General features: G+C 36.7%; 1 protein-coding gene across 4 annotated transcripts in view; it reads left to right on the top strand.

The window, feature by feature from the left end:
• The first annotated feature begins 876 nt into the window (after positions 1 to 876).
• Positions 877 to 22,325, top strand: part of LOC135479489 (fibronectin type-III domain-containing protein 3a-like) — a 142,584-nt gene continuing 121,135 nt past the window's right edge. For 3 of the 4 annotated variants that reach the window (XM_064759345.1, XM_064759344.1, XM_064759342.1), the window contains exon 1: positions 877 to 910. The gene's annotated coding sequence lies outside the window, so the exon portion shown is untranslated. Of the gene's footprint in view, positions 911 to 13,035; positions 13,170 to 22,325 lie in introns of those variants that run through there. The other variant, XM_064759343.1, reaches the window with a different exon arrangement.

The raw sequence follows: 22,325 nt of genomic DNA, 5'->3' as shown, positions 1-22,325 counted from the left end.
AATTAGCGAGCCTTTTTTCATTATACTATGGCACCATTTGAGGCCCGTATAAAATTAATGTATTTAGTGTATTTAGTTGGGAACTCAAACCGAAAGTAATAGTACACTAGCTGCAATATATACGGCTATAACAATAATCATAAGAATTATTGCTCAAATATAATCATACAGGCTTTATTAACAAACTAGGGTAAATTATTATTAAACCCTGGCATGCAAATGTAAATGAAAACGATGATGCTCTATTTTTGTCACAATTTATGTTTCAAGTCTTAACAGAGTTCAATCGTTTATGAAACAATAATAAAACCCTTCCTTTTCTCTTGTCTCTCTCCGTTATATATTTTTGGGTCAGCTGTTGCCTTAATTGAACTGTTTGCTAGACATATAGGGTGTTAAAAGAGTCTCGGTCTTTAAATATAGATGCGCTATATCGGGTGTAAAGCGGTTTGACGCCTATAACGTACTCCACTGGCATTATTATGTGTGTGATTTTCATGGTCCTGAATGAACGGCTAAGGCAAAGCGTTTAGGGGGCGTGGTCATAACTTGACGTGGGATTCCCCCCTCAAATCGTATGACGTCAGCAAATCTGCCACGAGTCGTGACTTCCACCTGTCAAATTTGACACGCTAACCCATGGCCCATTTCCCTCCTGAAATCTCCTCTTCTTTCCCCAAATCAAGGAAAGAAAACGTAATCTGACACAAATAAAACGTTGGGCTAAAATTTTTTCTCTCTCTCTTAAAATCAAAGAAAGACTCTTGAAAGCAGAACGGATCTATAACGGACCAAGACAGCCAAGTGACAGCTAAAAATAATTTTAGAGGCAAGACCTATCCCACAATCCCAGGATAATTTTCTCTCAAAATATTCAAAATGGCGACCTCGGTCCAGGGATAAACCCTAGGTAAGCTTTTAAAGACAGATTTTAAGCTATTGTGGCTTGAAAAATTGAGGAAAGCTTTACGAGAAGCTTTAGGATGCCTTTGGGAGTAATTTCTCTCCATTTGATACCGGTGTAAGAGGCGGAAAAATATTTTCAGTGCAGATTTTAGTGCCACATATGCGGACTTGTCACCGCGGAAAGCTCCGGCTGATTTTCATACCAGCTGTAGAACGGAGCGGACAGAAAAGTGGTTGTAAATAAGGGTAAGCGCATTCTCTGTTTTCTCACAGCTTTTATTTCATCGACCACTTCACGACGATTCTGTTGCCAGTTTTGTGACAACTTTCAAATTTTGACAGTGGGGCATGCATGGATTCAGCAGACATGCAAACCTTCTGTCACGTAAAATCTTATGCCAGTGCTACTGCCCTCAGATGTACCAGACTGCAGTTCTAGAGACGGCTTTGGTACGGATTTGAAGATGTTCGTATGCTTTGTGGTCAAAATGTGTCTTCATTTTGTTAAAGCAAGTACATTTAGCAGGTTTTACCGCATTGTCTTGACGAAATTATTTATTCACACCGACCTGAGACAGGGAAATATCAGCTGTCAGATAGGCAGATTGTCTCCCATAAATTATATACACTTGAAAGGTCTTATGAAAAAAATCATTCCTTTCCTTTTGTTATTTCTGCAGATGTATGTTTTAGCATAATGGTATAAAGTATTATGTTTGTGGTATAGAGGAGATTTGCTTAAGAAACACAGTATTGGGCTGATGATACAAAGTAGCCTACTGGTATTAGAAATCCGTAATTTTATCCAAGCTATTATTTTGGTATAACATATTGTCCAGTTTAACTCTGACATTGGCACTCATTTTGACTTGTCTTCAACCACCAGTCAACTGTTTTATGTCAAATTTGACAGGGTGTCCCAGCTAGGTTTGTAATTGAAATTTATTTTATTAATTTCATGTCCTATATGACTTACTTTAATTGCAACCCCAAAATTTGATCGAGAATAGTGTCAACAGGTTAGGCTTAATGATTCTACCCCACAGGGATTAAAAAAAAATTGTCCACTGAAAAGGTTCACAAGTCTGTCATATCTGTGTGCCACACATGAGAAAATTTGCCAGTAATTTGCCATCTTTGTTGTGGTGCGTCCCTTATGAAAGCCTATGATAATTGAACACTTTCAGATGAGTGAAAAATTGTCCATGATAATTTATTCATTTTAGTTTCATAACTCATTTCCCTTGCATCAATTTAGTTTTCTATGATGGATGTGTGCAAATTGTAAGTGCTGTAAGGGATACTTCACCTAGTTTAGTAGGTTTATGACTGATGGTCAATATAGTCCAGTTAGTTTTCTTTGAAGTATGTATTGTACTGTGAATGTAAACGCTTTTAAACAGAAAATTCCTTGTCCACCGTACAGGCATAATGTACATTGTTCATGCACAGCTGATAAGGCAGGCTTGATAGCATTCTGATCTGTGGACGAAAGCAAATGTACAATAATATACATGTATATTTATGATCTGGCCTTTTTGCCTTCTCTTTCCAGTGTTATAAAATAAAAACCTCAATCATATAATGTTTTAACAGAGTAGAATTTGTTGGTGACATTTGTTAATTTTATTCCGGTATGGGGGCGTTAATTGTTCAGGCCTTGTCCATCTTAAAGAGTGCATTAGCTCTTGTGACATTTAGTTAGGTATAATTTACCCTAGTTAATTCCCTGCCGGTAAGGACACCACCAATGTGTATGGACTGAGCTGGTTGCAACTGCATCACAACTGCATTTGCTTTTCATGCATATAATATGTGTGTCACAGTGCTTTGTGTTATACAGTTGTAGATGCTTTTGGGTCGAAACAAGCCTTTTGTTTTAACCTCCAGGTCTGCTGTTCCTTAATTTAATTTATTTTAAGGCTGTATTTTTAAGACGAACAGTGTACTTGAAAATATTTTGCTTGTATGACTGACAGCTGTTACATCTATGTCTTAGAGGTTTTAAACGCTTGAGAGCCGACAATAATCATCATGCCTCAGCACTCAACCAGGTAGATTATTGTGTGAATATCTCCATCCTCCAACACCCATCCAGCTTTCTTTATCCACAGCTGCAGTTATTGAGTAAATCTTTCATATGTTTCATTAGAACAGGTACATGTAGTTCACATTTGGTTACTGTTGTAGCATATGGCTAAATGAGCAGCGCCACAGTTCGAGATAGGCCATGAAGTTGTTCCAACTCAAGACACTGCTAGTTTCACACTCACACTGAGAACTGTACATGCCCATATCCTGTATGTCTGCTGGCTAAGGTATATATGTAAATGAAACTGCTTAAAGAAGGACTAGTTTCATTTTGTCAAAATGTTGATGTACTACATATGAACTGTACGATTTAAAGGAATTAATTCTACCCCTAGTGTTTGTCCACCCACCTGTTGTGTGTGGAGTCAGGCTACGGTTGAAACATAAATTATGTGTAAATCACAAATGAATGGGACAGTTGTGTCAGAAGTGTGTCTGGGTTTTTCCTGCTGGCGTCGTAATAAAGATTACAGGAGTGTAATTATTATCAGTGGTATTGTACGCTATCGGGCAAGTATCTGTAATAGAGGAAGCAGCGTGGGAGTGTGATTGGTATAATCTCTTTGCCTATTATAGCAATTAGGAAGCTGAATATTTCCCTGAGTTAATAAATAAATGTGAGTTGAATGCCTTACGCATGTACAACAAAGTAGTACTTCTATCATAATGCTATTGAGATTATCTTCCATGTTCTTGCGGTGTATTTTTAGGCGAATTTTGATAAAAATATGTTCGTTTTTTTCCTTTTATGGACCTTTATTTTGCTATCTCATCCAATTTAGTTAAATTGCACATAATGATATTGAACATACATGGATCTGGATATATCTTTGTGCATTGTGTGAGATGATTATGTGAAACTAGTACAGAATTCTAACAGAACCTTAATTCCTCAGAATTTCATGAGATTTTCTTTAATAATAAATTTTCTTTAATGATAAAATTACATTGGCTAGGTCACAGTGTAGGTTTTCTAGTCTACCCATAATAATGCAGTCTACCATAAAAAAGAAAAAAAAAATGGCTTGAAATAAACACCCTGTAAAGAGATTGGGCTATTCATTATTAAATTGTCAGACATGTATATACAGAAACAGTGCAGTAATCTGGCCTACATGTATCTGCCCATCTTGTAGATATGCATGTACATTTTTGCACATGTAGCCTAGTTGTTGCCTTTAATATCGTGGAAATTCGTGTAGACGAAGTTTCATAGATTCATTGATTAAATATTGGGTGGGCCAGAAAAGAGTTGAATTGGTGAAGTACATGTAGTGTTTAAACAACAACAAATTTTAAAGTGAAAGTCTGAAAGGACCTATGTCAGACAGAATGGCACCAAGCGTCTGTGACTGATCACCTTTTTGAATGTAAAAACTGTACAGCAAGTATGGTTTGGAGTTTTACATGTACATATCTTTAAAGCAGTGGTTGATTGACAGCTACATGTGCTCAGGAATATAGCTAGCGAAACATTAAGGGGTATGTTCCCAAAGAAATTTTCTTTTCTTTTTATTGCTAAGCCATCATATTTTTGATTAATTTACTTGTTAGCTGTAACATAATCTGATTAGTTCAGGCGCAAAACAGTGTGGAAGCCAAAACGTTTTCCAGAATTAAAATGACTTAAATATTGGAAAATTTAACAGACTCAGGCAGTCATGTAAGAAGCGTGAAAAAAAAGCTTGCTAAATATTCTTTTCCTGTTTTTCTGAGGGAATTTGAGAAGGTACATTTATACGAGAATGGCAGACTGGCGTTTAACATGTTTGTTATCAGTTCCACCACTTTCATCACGTGTTGACACTGAAATGAGCTCAGCAGTTGCACACTTTTTGTCTAAAGCCTGTGTTTCAAGTTCCATTAAGGCTGTATTTACATACCGTGTGTCATCAACATAGGGAATTATAAGTACATACGCTTACATGTACTTTAACCAACTTGTCTGGCTTTTACCTCTCCGTTCTAATGAAGATGAGCATGGCTCTGCATTATGGTGATATATGGATTACCATCTTGCTGTTAATAACATCAATGGATGCACTGTTACTGTTTACTAACCAGCAAAGAATAATTATTGACCCAAAACATTTTCCACATGTATTTAAGACTTGCTTGAATAGAGTTTTCGGCATCAAAACATGCATATCAGGGCCATGTCTTGAGTCATTTCATTTGGTTCTTGAAAACATTTGGGCTCTCAAACTGTTGGCAGCAAAAACTAAACAAGCTGTATAAAAACTAACAAGTAAATTAAACAAAAATATGATAGTTTACCTATACAAAATTAAGTTTTGATTTAATTTTCTTTCATGCACTGACTTTAAAGCTCTTAGAAAAGCATCATTTTGAGTTGCATTTTAAAAATTTCTTCATAATGCTTATGCATAATGTCACCATTAAAGTTTGGGAACAGAGCCTTTAATGTTTTTCCAGATACATATACATCTATGGCCCTGAATGTAGATATACAGGTTTTTGCCAAGGGTTCCGTGTGACTATCTGGCTTTGTTACTTCATCAGCTCTTACTTTATCAGCTCTTGCACCTACAGTACAGACCCATGGCATTGCTGTCAATTTCTGTCAAACTTGCAATGTATGGCCACATCCACTGTGTGCATGTATGTGATATGTCTATCACTTGCATGCAGAATTTATAATAAATGTGTGTCATATCATGACAAATCACCAAGCTAAGCAAATCTGCCAGTGACCAAAAGACCAATTTAAAAAAAAAGAAAAAAACCCAAAAGAACAAAACAAAAGATTTCTGTATCACGTTATTCTGAAAAATCTAAATTCTTCGACTTCAATCAAATATATGTGTGTGTGTCTATGTATATATATATATATATATATATATATATATACATCCATCATACTCGTTAATAACACTGTTGAATGAACGATCTGCTTTTTATGCCTTTTCGCATGTGGTTATATATTTTAGGAATATATATATATATTTTAGGCTTCTGAATCAAACTGCTTTGTGCTGTACACATAACTACATGTATCTGCATGTGCACCGGTTTTGGCAGCAGATTCCTACTTGAGGACAGAATTGATATATTCCACAACAGAACTGATCACAATCCAGCTGTATTTCCGTTACACCATAGTTTAAGTAGCATCTTATGTTGTGGTTTTCAAGATCAATACTTATCCATCTTAGATCATGCTGCAGATCTCTGCATAGCCATTATTACATTCTTCATCGCCCCTCCCCCCCCCCCCCTTTGGCCGACAGCACATGTAACTTCTGAATGCCTCACCAATTTAAATGTTTGTTGTACAGTCATAATGAGTCCTTTGGCAAGGTGCAGAAGAGGGAATAGAATAATAATGAAACTGAAAAATCATCTGTGTCCAAGCAGTTGTTCCTGTTAAAGAGATTTATATGATCAAAAAGCCTATAAAGATAGGAAAATCGTATACAACATTACATGTGGACAAAGTGAAAAAGTGGATTTACTCCATTTTTGGATACTTTAGTGTCGGCTTGTAAGAAAATAGTTGAAATTGCTTATCAGCTTATTACATTTACTTAAAGTTTTTGAAAGCTCATGCAGACATTCATATTCTAAAGTAGTGGTTTTTTTTTTTAAATTGTGCACCGTTCATTATTTGTGAAGTAGCTGAATTGGTAATCCGAGTTTAAGAGGAGAAGAACAGGTAACTGATGCAGTTTAAAGGTTTGAGATATATACGCCACTGTAAGCACACTGGACTGGGAAGGTTTATTAGTAACTTGCCAGAAGTCATTGGTTTACACCAAACCCTCAGCTTTCCACCACCCATAATACTGTCTGCTATCGTACAAGAGAAAAACGCGTTTATATGGCCTTAAACAACAGTGCTTCACTTTGACAGCTGTGGGATTTAAAATGAATGAAAGGCATATATTGTAATATTATGCTCAGATTAAAAGAATAAAAATATTTATATTTCTGAGGAACTTCAAAGTATTACATAATTTGACATCAAGTAAAGTAAAAAAAAAAAAAAAATTCATGTTTTCACAAACTAAGTATTTACTAATTTAAGATACAATGAAGTAAATCATTTGGAAAATAAAATGTTGATAAGTCTGCCAGCAACCTGCGGATGGTGGTGGTTTTCCTCTCACCGGAAAACACCAATCAAAGAAATAAATAAATAAAATGCTGATAAGTCTCTATATGTGGTTAATAGGATCTCTAGTCCTACAATACTTCTTGGCATCTTCATGTTAAAAATGAACATGAATTCCGACAAGAGGTAAGCTCTTATATTTTTATTTGTCTTTTGCAATTTGCTTTGCCATAAAAAGCATATACAATGTAAAACTTGACTTATGGTGACCATTTGAAGAGCCAGGCCCTTAATTTTCATGTTTTTGCTATTGTATACAAAGCATTTAAAATAGGAGAAAACAGGGTGGCCATTTGAAGTGCTAGGCAAAACTGTCATGTGATCAGTTATTATTATTTTTGTAAATTATTTTCAAGTTTAAATTATCAAGATGAAATATGTACATGTATTTATTGATATGATTTTAAATGACTTTCTTGATAAGATTTTCCCTTATTTATCCCCAGAACAATTTGAAACTATTTAATCTCTGGTAAACTATCCCTAATGAACTAAATGTACATTTTGTTTTAACCTGGTCTTCAGTTGCTCAAAGTGATGTGAAAAACTTGTGTAAAATAGATCTAAAAAGCGACCTTGAGATAATTGATTATGTGCCTTTTCTTTGTGAGATGATCATTGTAAACAGTTCATGTAAAGTCTTTCATGACACAGTTCGCTATTTGCCTTTCATTTAGGACATTTTTTTATGCAAAATCTGTCATAAAATGTAACTAAAGGTGACCATTCACCTTGAACGGATTTATAATTACTTCACAGCTCAGTACCTTACTGAGTATGTAGATGCTCTTGGGTTACTTTATCGAATTGGCAGAAAAATACTGCCATTAAACAGGCGATATGATCAATCATTGCTCTACATCACGACCCTTTTGTTTTGCAAAAAGTGTCACAAAGTTTATATGTGGATCACCTTAATATGTATAAGGAATTCTGGCAGCACAGGTGTGGATTTCAGAGCAGTTGCACTTGCAGCGTACATGTAAATCTGATCTAATTGTAGATCATGTGCAATGTTGAAAACCCGTTACAATTTATCGAAATACATACCTGAATACATACCTGTGTGTCGCAATATCCTTTGCAGGATATATATAAATGGGTACATACCTTTGTATCAATGGACTGTATTTTACCTAAAATTTTGTCTGTGACTTAGTTACTCATTTTTCTGACAGCTCTTTTGACCTGAGAAGGGTGTTTTGAAGTTTTTTTGGAAACCCAGGATGATGGGTAGGGAAAATGTGATATTAAGCACCAGAGTAGTATTTTTATTTTTATTGTCTCTAAAAATGACCTTATTTTGGGTGATGTTTCCAGGCAAACACAGTTCATATGATAAACATATTGTTATATAGTGTGCTCAGTAGCCATTAACTACATTGTATGTTTTTATAATGTTACATTATTTGTGTTATTAGTGTGTTGATGAAGACTGTTTCCCTTCTCCTTATAATACCAGTCAGGTTAAAAGAGTGGATGGGCTCAAGTGCAGGCCTCTTTTTTTGTGAGGATGAGACCAATTTGACCAGAGATGGATTTGAATCAGTCACCAAATAGTTTAGAGGCTTAATTATCTGAACTGTGTTGTAGGTTTTATCTATAACAATAGGGAAACATGCAGATGTGCTGTAATGTTTGATGTTAACCTTAGCTCCCGCAGATGTACATGTAAACAAGCATGTATTTATCACCCAGAGCTAAATTAGAACAAGATTCTTTTTTTTATTTATGCTTTTACAAAAACTTTTTATCCTATTAGGCCCTGGAGCTGAGCTCTTTATCAGCTCAGAGTTGTTGTTGATAGTCTGGATAAGCTGTTAAACTATCTTATCAGTGTATACGTAGATTCTTTTTAGATGCATACCAATATACATGTATGTGTATGTATATATACTCTATGTGTGAATATTTGTGATTTTTAGGGATAGGTGAAAATGCTTCGTTAAAATATAGTTAATGGTCTAATTTCTAAGGTACACCCATGTCAGACACTGTTGAAATGAAAATCAATCAAACCTAAAAAGAATCGTTTACATGTAATATTCAGATAATTGAAATGGATTTTGATTTGAGGAAAAAATTCCATGATTTTTAGGTTGAACAGAATCTTGGATTTCAAAATTATGGCTTTCTCCAGAAAATTCTTGCGCTCAAGTAGTTTGGGTAATTTTTGGATGAAGTTGGATTCAATCTTTCTTTTGTTATATGAACAGAATAATTCCTATCCTTTCTATGATTTAAATGTTTCACCTGAACTCGATCAAGACCATTTATGCTTTATCAAATTGTAACACAACCTGATCAGTAAAAACAGTTAAACCTATTGTTTTTAAATATACCTTGATCATTGCAAGCATAACGTGGTGTTTAATGTACAACCTATGATGTAGTAGGGGTGTTTCATCTCCCTGATTTGATTAAATGAAGCCAGTTTGGAGTGACACTCACATAAAAATGTGGTAACAAATTGCTTATTTTTGGACCTTAGGTTTTAAAATTGTGTGCATGTAAGAAGGTTTTATATGTGCAGACAAATCTGTGACAGTTTTATCGTATATGTCAGTCTGTACAATACATGTATTTTGAAGTTCAAAGTTTCAAGTTTTGGCTTGCAACGTCAGCTGAAATATTGCTGATGTGATGGAAAGATATAATCCATCGTTCATGCAAATTTTGGCTTCATGGAAGTCAAATGTCACTGCCGATCATGGAGCCTCTCCCCAATGCGGTCGCCGTGTGCTTAATTCCATTATCTCATGCTGGCTTCCTCTCTGGTGGTACGTGGGAAGGTCTGTAGCAGCCTACGGATGGTAGTGGGATGATTTAGAGTTGGGGTTTCCTTCTACCATAATGTTGGCCACCGAGGTGAAATATTATCGAGCACAGAGTAAATCTCCAATCAAATAAATATATAAAAGGTGCATAAATCGAATTGAGTGTTTCTCTTTTACATAAAAGTTTGAGGAAATAGGGTGATGTGTTTCACTTTCTAGGGGAAAGTTTGTATGTGATTTTTCATCAATGGGGAAGCACATGCATAAATTTGCATCCTTGATCATATACCTGATAATTCTGATGTACAATGTACAGCTGTAGACATTATACAATGGTTATGTTATTGATTGGCTGAAAAACTGCCTGATTGTTTTAGAATTATTATTAGCCCACAGGAAGTACAGAAAAAGAAACCGGCCACAGGGCCATAACTGTTGAGGGTGGGGATGGACATGAAGGGTGAGTATGGTGCCTTGTGTCCGGTGTGGTAATGCAGCAGAATAACCACATAGCTTCTCACTAATACGGCTGTGAGAGCTCATGTTGGCTTTCTCTCATGTTGTACATAGGAAGGCCTGCCAACAACCTGTGGATGATCATGAGTTTCACCCAGGCTCAAGGCGTTTTTTTTTAAAGTTTAATCCAGTTTAGAGAGTATGCCCTCCCCCCCATCCAACCCCTCACCCCCAAAAAACCCAGACACACCAATCTGATAAGATTAAAGATTACATATGTGTGTGGTACAGTAGTATAGTCATTGAAAAAAAGGCCTGAAAACCCAGATTTCTGTATCGTGACTCCTGCTGACACCCACATACCTGCTACATGTAGCTTGAGTATCACAGTTCATGTACCATGTACACTGTATGTACTGTGGGACATGATATACACTTCATAAATACGATCTCCTGTTGTGGGTGAAGATTCTGTATATCACAATTGAGAAAAATTTGAGTTTCATTAAAAGAAAAGGAAACGGAAAGTAAACATCAGGGGTAAGACCACTGAGTTGAGCTCTGAGTGTGGACATATTTAATGCTTCACTCCTGAAGCCCAGCAACTTCTTAGAAAATACATGTACAAACTGACCTTTGAACAACATTTTGTGTAAATTTCAGAAAGCTATTGGTGGTTTGTGTTCATGTACACTGTAAATCATAAAATTATTTGCTCTGTTGTGTTCAAGGGTTCAGGAGCCCAGTCGTTTTCCAGATCTAGTTTTCCAGATGGGTAGTCAGTTACACATGCATATATAATGCACTATTTGGGTGATGAGTATGACGGGAATTCTAAAAAAAAAAAGTAACACTACTGGTTCAGTTCAGTTCAGTTCAGTTCTATGAAATGAGCTCTGTTATAGTTTGTTATTACCAGTATGTGTATCACAGCAGGATGTGTACATTGTAGGCTGCTCCTGTGGATTTCACCTCTTCATCTTTCTTGAATTCATCTGTTTCTGGCGTGACTGCAGCTTTGTGTCAGGAGGTTTGTCAGGCTGCTGGTTTGTGGGCAAGGTGCAGTGGTTTCCTCGGACCCCTGTCAGGTTTCCTGCTTTCATTAACCGGATTGCGGTTATGCTGTTAAGGTGTGAAAATATTTTTTTGAGGTGTGGCTGACAAATTTTAAATCCCATACAATCCAACTACATGTAGTATTTTAGTTTTTTGTAGTTCTACTATAGTTCGTACCTGACAAGATGGTATTTGTTGCCTGACAATGTCAGTGCGAGGCTGCTTATTTGCGGGCTTTGAGTGTTTAATTTTGTACTTACAGCTGTTACACCTGATACTTGTATGTACATCAATATATATGTGCTGTATAATGGTATTGTGTATTTCTAGCTTTCCACAAATGTCATTTCGTTGCAGTATTGAAATTTTTGTGTACGTGTACTTTGTGGCAGTTTTGGCCCAATTGAGATAATTAAATCATTTGATTTTTCCGTGCAAGTTTGTGAGCAGCATCCTTGTCTGTTTTTTTCCATAATTTTTTTTATTAAAATACCACTTACACATACATGTACATGAAACATTTTGGGAGTATAGTGTTTACAAATCCATGTAAATATGACTGTTACTGATTATAGGGTTTTCTCATATTTATTTCACTGTTCTTTAAAGCTGTACAGTGGGGATATTAGAGGGATACGGAATTGACACTGATTGGCTGAGATTGAAGATAGGGTTCCTGGGTTAAATTTTGCAGCCTTGGTCACATTTGAATAAATGTAAAATACCTAAAAGTCAGCTTAGACACAGCATAGGTCAGACTGGCCTATCTCTCACACCGGCCAATCAGAATTGATCCATATTCCTTTGAAAAGCCACTGTGAATTGATTTTGCACAATCTTATTTTCAAATCACACATACTACATGCAAAAATTCAATTTGCTTTCATAACTTAAGGTGAAGGTCTAGGTTAACGAGAAATGACAAAATATTAATGTACTCTTTATCTGAAGATGAAAATGTTACTTAAGCACATGTATATAGAAACTGTTTTTTTGTGGAGTAGACAAATTTTTGGTTTTCGAAATAAAAATAATTTACGTGCATTTACATGAATTTGGCTACAAAAATATACATGTACAGAGGTGGGTCAGTGTGAGCGAACCGTTAATTATCAATGGCCTTATCAGAGTGCCACATGGTCTTGTCGGGGAAGACTGCTTAAGTGTTTAGTAATTGTGTTGGATGAATCACCAGCTTCAAGTTTAATGAAGACCGCTTGAATTGTTTAGGCCTGGAATATACACATGACTTTTGACTACATCGATTTCAGTCCAGCAGAACCCAGTTGTAAAACATTGGAGCTGTCAGATCTATTAGTTCGAAAGCTTTCTTCCAGTCCAAAAGCTTCTTTCATTTCACATTCGTCATTATTAATAAGTGAAGTCCATATGAAACTCTGTGTACACATTACTCTTGAGCACACAAGCCAGGAGGTTTATCAAGCCTGCTGAAGTTTGAAATCAGTCCAGGCTCAAACTAAACACTTGTGTAATAGCACATGAGGGCCAGGAGCTGAGGAGGTCACGAGAGGTCACGAGTTGAGAGAATTGTGTCACATGACTGCAGGACCTTATGTCTTATTTACTAACAGCTTGAGGTTTGGCTGACATCTGAGAGGGGGATACATATACACAGTATACATGGATGTTGCCTTCCACTTTCTTCTTTCCATGTTTACATGCCCATGTGCTGCACCTGTTGCTGAACACTTTGGATTGGATATTATACTGTACAAATACTCGTACACGTAAGTACCGTACTGTGAGCTATAGACCGGTATGTTACTTAATACTTTTGACCCTGCGAAATGAGACAAAATCTAGACTTCTTGAAGCAGTGTTAATTGCAGTTAAATTATACTTGTAAAAGTAGCTGGCAGTGTTACTAGTATTTGAACTTGCACATGTACACGTACACATATTTTGAGTCTTAACCCAGATCCGCTAACGACATGACCGCAATTGGGCTGATTCCCAGAAAGTTGTTTTAGTTTGGTGGGGAGAGAGGGTGGGAGGGGGAGAGGGTACATGTAGCTTAGATGCTTGTGTTTTAGTATTAACTACAGAATGTAAGATATTTTGTTCAGTTCCAGCCTCAGACAGGGGATGCGAAATTTTATTGCTGGAGAGAAATGTTTGCCAGTGTATGGGGTGGGGGCATTTCTAGTTGATCTTACATGAAGTTCATCACTTGCTTTCCACTTGTATAGCATGAACTTTGAGCTTGCTCTGATGGTGAAAATTTCTGTGTCATACGTCCATCAATGGAATCGGGAAAGTTTTTCTATGAACTTGCCAAAGGCAGGTGATCTACTTCAGGCACTCCAGAATCCTGCACCCATAAAAATTAACTGCCTAGCTTTGTATGCCTACATATATTAATAAAATTGAATTAATTCCTGGTCAAATAAATTAAAGCTCATGAACAAAGTAATATTTGCTGACAATCAGCATCAAATAAACATCATTATGAACTTATTTTTTACTGTATTGATTTAATTGTAAAGCAGCTTACAGGTACTGTTTTTGTTATTGTCTTGTGAGATGGGTTTCAAATTTTGTGATGAAAAGTTGTGACAGATTCAGTTATCTGACTTGTGTGATAACAGGATTCTAACGAAAAAATTTGAAAAAAAAAATCGACCAAAATGCCAATGAAAATGGCATTAAACATATTTTTAATGATAGCCCTGACAGTTGGAATTGTGGTAGCTTACTTCATAAGAAGCATCATAACATAAAACATAATATTAATGTTGGAAAAGTGTGAATGTGCACATGTATGTATGTTCTGCCCTAATTCCTTAAGCTTTTCACGTGTGAAAGAGCAGCTTTCAATGCATTTTATGGACCTTTTTAACTCGCCTTTGGAGACAAGTCCACATTGGTTGGGTGGGCCAATTTCAGGGTATCACAAAAGGTATAATTTCATCAGTCTACACAGAATAAAGCCCGCAGAATATGCTTGATTAAACAACTTGTAAACATGCGGAAAAGTTGAAGAATTACGGTACATGTATACATGTACAGTGCTTGTGTATCTGTGGAATCTGGTATCTTGAAAACTGCTTTTAAAAAGGAAGGTGAGTTGTAAGTTTTCTTGTTTGTTTTTTGTTTGAACACTTTATACGTGTACATCTTTATACATACATCCATTGATGTTTAGTTGAGTCAGAGAAGAAACTTCCAAGAGGCATGGTATTTAAGCACATGGATTCCCACTGTCTTGTCTCATATCTATTTTGTTTGTGTTTGTGATTGTACAAAGAGACTCTCTAACTAAACAGAGTCGCTCGTGTATGGTACAGATGTCTGCGGCTTGCGTGAATTCACAGACTGATGTCTGCCAGTACTGAGGGTGGGGTGAGGCATGTTTGGCCAAGGCGTACCTGTGACGCTCAGGTATATAGTCCAGGAAGCCGTATGTAGCTTTCTTGTCTGGTTTCTTGCAAGCAGCAGCCCAAGGATAATAGATGATAATTACATTTAAAAATTCATCTTGCATTGAATTATAAGCAGTGTTTGAGTTGAGAAGGCCTGTCACTTTACACTGGATTTTACATGGACAGTAGTTGTATCACTTGAGTGCTTGTTATTTTAACACTCATCTGCATGTGCCAGAGTGGTAGGTGATCACAGTTCACATCATTTTAGTGTGTCCACCGTTAGCATCACAAAGAGCATGAACTGTGATCATCAACCGCTCTGTTTTCACGCTGCCATATCTCCTGGATTATTGCCCTAAAATGTGAAAACCTGATGGTAATTGAAGCCACAATTGATAATGAATACATATACCTTAATTGTTGAGTTATTTTATACTGGAAAAAGCATTGTAAAATTTCTTTGTGTGTTTTTATTTTTGTTGAGTATGCATTTACATTCTTTGGACCTTCATTGATTGATCAAACTGAACAGTTGGGTAGCCTTTTGATTCGCAAACCTATCAGCTTTTTTTGTTAATAACTCAAAAAGTGTGAAAATTTGTCATTTGGGATTTCAAATTTCAGACCCCCAAAACTCTGGAATTGCTCTGGAAGATGTTCTGCAGCACTGGTCAAACCTATCAGCATTTGCTGACACTGGTCTAGTCCTTGACTAGTCCTGACAATTGTCTAGTCCTTGACCAGTCCTGACAGTTGTCTAGTCCTGACAGTTGTCTAGTCCTGACAGTTGTCCTAGTACTTGGGTTACACGCAAGCGTTCCAATCTCAGCAGTAACTGTTTTGGATAAGGCTTTCATTTTTTATGTTTTTGGTTGTTGTATCCTGACAATTATCCTACATGTACATGTTGAAAAAAAAAATTCTTGAGCAGCCAGCATAATCAGATAAATACATGTAAATACATTTTAGTAATGAAAATTACGAGATTCCTTGTTAAATGGATAATACATGTACATCATGACCAAGCTAAACTTATATAGTTCGTGGTATGCTGTGAGGGCCTAAAACTCTTTGCCGAGTGAGGGACGTTTTTGTTAGAGATGTGGACTTGTGATGGAAGGGCTGATGACAGACACTGGTATGATAATTATAATAAGGGCATTAAAATTCCACCTATAAATCCCAAACAGTTATGGCATTTAATATAGCAGCCTTCAAATACACGGAGGTTAGCAGTTACACAGAGCCTGGGCAAGTTCACCCCTTAATCCTGAGGAATTGAAGCGGCTGGTTTTGAATTCTTGTCGCACTGTGAATATAGCTTGACATTCTGTGCCGGGGCCCCTGAGCTGGAAGGCTTGTGTGAACTCGAGCCGTAGGCATCTTGTACTGATATGTTATTTCAAGTACGGTTTAAATTAATTAGAATCCCCAGTGTTCGTTTTAACAGAGTTTAACTCTGGAGCCCTCAGCCCAGGAAAGGAATAAAGCTTGTGTTTATTTAGCATTAAATAGAAATGCCAGTCTATCCCCATCTCAAGGGGGAAACAGCGTACCAAAAAAAAAAAAAAAAGCTCGGATGTTGTCTTCATTAGAGGTGGTCAGAAACTGAAATAAGTGTTGCTGTGATGAATAGAAAACAGGGGAATTCCATGAAATGACATTTTATTTAATGTCAGCCAGTAAAACAAAGCACTGGCCTTGACTTGTAGATTGAGTGAATGTCATTGTAAATGTACAATGTATGTATACTGTGTGTGGTAAAGTCTTTCAGGTACAGCTACATCTAGTACATATGTAGGATATGCTGTGACCACTTTGGTTGTAATGCTTTCGTATGAGATGTACACCTACAGTCTGTCTGTCTGTCTGCTCGTTTGTTAACCTCTGTACTCAGTGTGGCTATGGATCTAAGGGTCAAATCAGGTAGAAATTAATCTGGACATCTGAATTCACTTTTTTTTTTTTTTTCCAAATTTAGGACACATACGATGCATGAACATATGAAACATGTAAGTTTACCTTATATCCATAGGGTTTCAATAAGGCGGATGTATTGGTATTAATGAACAGGTAAAATTTATGGGCACTTGCAGCTCTAGATAAAGGTAAACATAAAATTTTATGTTTATGTTATTTGTCGACTTGCATGTACAAGTATGTTACTGTTTACCTGAACCTTACATGCATGAAGACATTGTGTCACACTTTCTGTTATCTGAATTGTTCATACATGTACATGTATTTTAACATTGGATAGAACAAAAGCTAGAAGACATCAGTATCAATCTCCAGATATTTCTGTACATACATTATTTACACTCAAAATGTATAAGAAGTTTCAAAGTCTAAAATACACCAAGTTTAGATATTACATGTGTTAAGACGATTCTGTAAACAGTGATTGGAAGGAGAAATACATAGTACATGTATATGTAGTGCTTCTTGCCTTTAAAGACTAGAAGGACAAAAAAGGCAGGAAAGGTCAATGAAGGACTGAAAATTTGATCAGTGATAAAGAAATGGTCTTGTGCATCAATATGATGGCAGAGGCAGCATCATAGACAGGCCACTGTTTGGACCACTGTTCTTTTGAGAAGACAGAGCTGTGATACATTGAAAAAATTTCTGATGACATTACCATTGGAGAAATCTAGGGCAAAGAGAGAGAAAAAATGGATATAAGACCCTGATATCAAAATTTCACTGCATCAGGAATGCAAAACAGCTTGAGGTACACTGTAGGAAGCAAGCAAGATTATATGTCTTGATTTATGTGGCAACACATATGATTATGGAATTTTGTAAACATGTTTTTTTATTAACTCATTAACTAACAAGGGTAAGAAGCAAGTACATGTACCTATTGTTGTTATGTTAGTATTTTATGAGGTTTGTCTAATACAGAAGCAGATGCTTTATTTGCCCACTGCCCCAGTTTTGTTTTCATTTATCCAGTTTGATGTACATGTATCTCAAAACAACCACATGCTCTTTGTTATATAAAAACATTCTATTTTTAAAGAAGCCGGGACATTTTCATCTTAACCTCAGAGTACAGCTTCTATATACTGACTGGGCTTTTTTTGTGCTTATATAAACTGTCGTGAACTTGAAATTTTGTCAGATTTATATTTAACTCCCCACTCACACCTTCATTGAATGGTTACATGTATGAGCATGATGCAGCTGTGAAGACTGACTGGGTAAAGTACATATAAGATTTACCTGTAACGATTGATTTTGCATCTTGTACTTGTACCTAGGCTAGATGTACCTGGGTAGTACATGCATTTGACACAAGTACTGGGTTCGGGGTGTTTACCCATACATGTACATACTGTAGGCACGTTCATGTATGTGGTAACCTAGTTTGCATGTATTTGTTCTGTATTTGAATTGTTCAGTTCCCATTGATTAATTTATTTATTTGATTGATGTTTTACGCTGTACTCAAGAATATTTCACTTATACGACGACAGGCAGCATTATGGTGGGAGGAATCGGGCAGAGCCCGGGGGAAACCCACAACTATCCGCATGTTTCAATTCCCATTGATGACCTCCACTTGGTGGCAGTTGGTCTGCAAGACTATAAATTTATGTGGATATGGTACATGTATAAGCTTGTACTGCATAAATATATGAGAGAATTCAACTCATTATACCTGCTAATATGGTAGTTAAATATAGCTGAGTAGTGATGTAATATTAGGGTGTTTGAGAATCGCCTAACCGTGCAACCTTATTCATGTGGTTAAAATACTGGCCTATGGGTGATTCATACACGGACACGCAGTTGTCACGGATCCACTTTGTGGTGTTGTCAGTGTATTATTTGCTGTATGTATAGTATGGTGCATGTGTGATGTTTGAAAGTTACATTTTACTTTCACTTTCAATATTGGAATGGTATCTTAGTACACTTGTAAGTTTCTGCTCTTTTGTGTGATTCATGAGGATCACATTCTGCAATTGCATGCATTGTTTGTTGTAGCAGTTTTGATCCAGTTTTTTTTATTATTAATATGGAACAATTCATCATTTTGCTATAAAGATTCAGATTCATATTAAATAGTTCATAAAGGTCATAAAAGCTGATTTTCATACATGTATGTTGCAGTGTTATTATGTTAACGACATGGGCATACTCCTGGTTAGGCTTTTTTAGAAGCCTGGTACTGCACCCTACTATGACCTAAATTGTGCACCTGCCCATTGTTTGTCTGGCTGAATGTTAATTAGACACGCAGTGGAAATTGCCAACATGCCCCTTCTTTGGTGAATACATGTGCATTTGATCCTTGGCCCTTTTTTGAGGAATATGCCTTTGCACCCTGCCCATTTTAAGGCCTGATGTGGAATATAGTGCATGTACCTGTACTTACAGGTATTTATTGTATTAAATGATGTAATGATTTGATGTATAAGTGAAATTGTCACATCTAAAGCAGGCCATACCCAGAGAGTTGACGTTTTCACATAACATAGTATACAGTATGCTTTGACAGGATGAATTCATGTTCTACGTATACACACCTACAGTTCATTGGTGTGAACCAGCATTTTTGTTATGACAGTGGAATGTTATGGACTGTGTGTACATATGTACATAATGCCTTTAGGACACAGTACATGTCCATGTACATATTTCATATCTCTCTCTGTCCTTTTGTACTCTCTGACTGTGACATGAGCTGTACAAATTCTCTGACACTTTCCTCAGGTACATTATTTTCATTTCTTTTCATGTGTTAAAAGTGAGTCAACTTACGTATGTACATGTATGCATGTTTATGGGTTCATTTGCTCTTGAAGATGAGGTTCGTTCCCCAGGAAGTCTGTGTTAAAGTATCCAAGCGAAGCCCTGTTTAAACGCTGTCTAGACTTCCTGAAGTGGCACATGGGGCAGGTGGGAGTTAATCAGCAGTGTTAACAGGTGCCCTCTACAACACCATGTCAGTGTGAACTTGGACAGAGCAGCCGCAGTTGATGGTGCATGCGTGCAGCAGTCAAACCAAACAAGACACTGTGTGGAAAGCTTACCTCCGAAGTAGCCGCATGACAACAGTTTTGTTTAACGTGTTGGCCTACTGTCCCCTTTTTCCATTGCTTTCCATCAGGCTGTTACGGGAATACGGAAATGCTTCATTCCTGACACAGTAGTTTTTTTTGTAGTGTACGTGTACTTCTTATGCTTATTCAAAGATATTGTGGGGATCAGGCCTCTATAGATTATGTGTACAAATGGCAGTTGGTTACTGATAGTTTTTGACTGTACACATGTCTTTTATACATGTCTACAAGGATTGGAAACAATCATGTCACACTGGATTGTATTAATTGTAAGTCATTGTAAGTGTAATTCGTGTTTAAACACCTTCGGCCACACGTGAAAAGGCCTGCCAGCAACCTGCAGAGGGCTGTGAGTTTCGGCTGGGCTTTGCTTGGTTTTCTCCAACCACAATGCTGGCCGTGTCATATATTAAGTGAATCATTCTTGAGTACAGCATAAAACAAGTGTCAGTTAAATAAAAACCTTAAAACATAAATGTGCATGTACTTGACAAAGCCCCCTGGGTACAAGGGCTTAGGTACATATACATTGTACCCTAATTCTTCAGCCTGTTTAACTGCCTCTGTGACCAGTACTTTAAAACATCCATAAATAATTATGGTGTGTAGAGAAACAATTTGCACAGTTTCATGATTCATAATTGTATGCATAAATATCACATAAAAAAAGTGCTGTAGAGACTCAAAAGGTTGAAGATTAATATAGCAGAGGTGTTTCTCATTGAATTGTTTGTCAGCATGTACATGTACCAACAGAAGTGTGCAATGACAACGGGGAAGAACTTTGCAGTACGCATTTGGAAAATATAATAATAGAAACAAGACATAATGAATGCTATAAGATCCCAATTCCAATTTAAAATGTGTAATTTAATTCTTATGAAATTTTTTCGAGAATTCAAAGGAATTATTTCACTCCCTATTTGAATCAATGCAACCATTTTATGAAATACTATATACAAGTACAGTATATATTTGCACCTACTTGTGCATGTTTTAATAGTTGAAACCAGTAACTTTCATTTTGGGCAAGATGTTATAATTAGATAACAGTTGGTGTATTCCCATGGCTATAGGGATCACTTTGCACAGAAAACAATCCCATCCCGTTAAAACTGCTGACACATCAAAATGTCTCCCTGAGGTACACATGCATGCAGAGAAAAACTAATTAAGAACTACTAGATGTCATCATTGTTTTGGCAACAGATTTCGCTGATTTTTTCCCCCAAAATTACAGCTGACAATTCGTGCATGTCCGTCTTGTCACCTGACACATCATTCACTGCTCATGTAGTTATTTTTGGCACTGCGTGATTTCCAGGGAAATTTTTATAAGAGCCTGTGTCATCCTGAGTATGATGTTGACACTTACATGTATGCACAGTAGTACATTGATATATGCAGCTTCTGCTATAAATTATACAAGCTGGTCTCCTTAGACACTTGCCATTGAAACGCAAGGTTGCGTTGTCTAGGTATTCGCTGTGAGGAGCTTAATAAAGGTATTATCATGTGACGCGCTCATGTACACTTATGCCAGTTTTGGAAATGGATATTTGGCATGGACTTCAGCACAAGTAAGCACGGTTGTATTGGGGGGGGGGGGGGGTAAATGTAGAATATAAGGTACTGTTACATATTTTGGGGGCCTCCATGGCTCAGTTGGTTAGCGTGCTAGCACAGCCTAATGACCCAGGAGTCTCTCACCAATGTGGTCGCTGTGAGTTCAAGTGTAGCTCATGCTGGCTTCCTCTCCGGGCGTACGAGGGAAGGCCTCTCAGCAACCTGCGGATGGTCGTGGGTCTTCCCCGGGCCCTGCCCGGTTTCCAACCACCATAATGCTGGCCTCCGTCGTATAAGTGAAATATTCAAGTAGGGCGTAAAACACCAATCAGATAAATGAATTAAATACATACATGTATTTTGTTTCGAGTTATTGGCAATTGTAAAACTTAAAAGTGAACAGTGAATTGCATTGTTCAACTTAGATGTGCAGTGCATCCGTAGCAAAACAGCCAATTTGTTATATGTACAGGTGTTCGGTGTTGGAAATGCATTAAAAGTGTGTAAATATGGTGATGTTGCATTCAAGTTGGTTCTAAGTGGTATGTGATCAGCATTGTGTTACCACATTTAAAACAGCTTTAAAAGGTTTATTTCTGGCTGTATTTTGTCTAAGCACTTTAGCTGGTTTACCCTAATTTTTTAAATTTTGAGACGCCTGTTCTGCTCTTTTTGGCCGATATACATGTAATTGTGGCAGGAATATTTGGTTTCTTTTTTTTTTAACATGATAAGTTAATTTAATAAACGACATGTTTATGTCTTTACTTTTTCAAAAACTGGGAAAGGAATTTCTTTGGTTTCAGCAATACTAATATCTGTCCTAAAAATTAGAAGAATTAGGGTAAATGTACTCGTGCAGTAAGGGAATTTGTAC

Source organism: Liolophura sinensis, chromosome 12 (assembly GCF_032854445.1).
Source record: "Liolophura sinensis isolate JHLJ2023 chromosome 12, CUHK_Ljap_v2, whole genome shotgun sequence".
NCBI classification, from domain to species: Eukaryota; Metazoa; Mollusca; class Polyplacophora; order Chitonida; family Chitonidae; genus Liolophura; species Liolophura sinensis.
The sequence above is the reverse complement of the archived record's forward strand: the minus strand, read 5'-3'. Positions and strand labels throughout refer to the sequence as shown.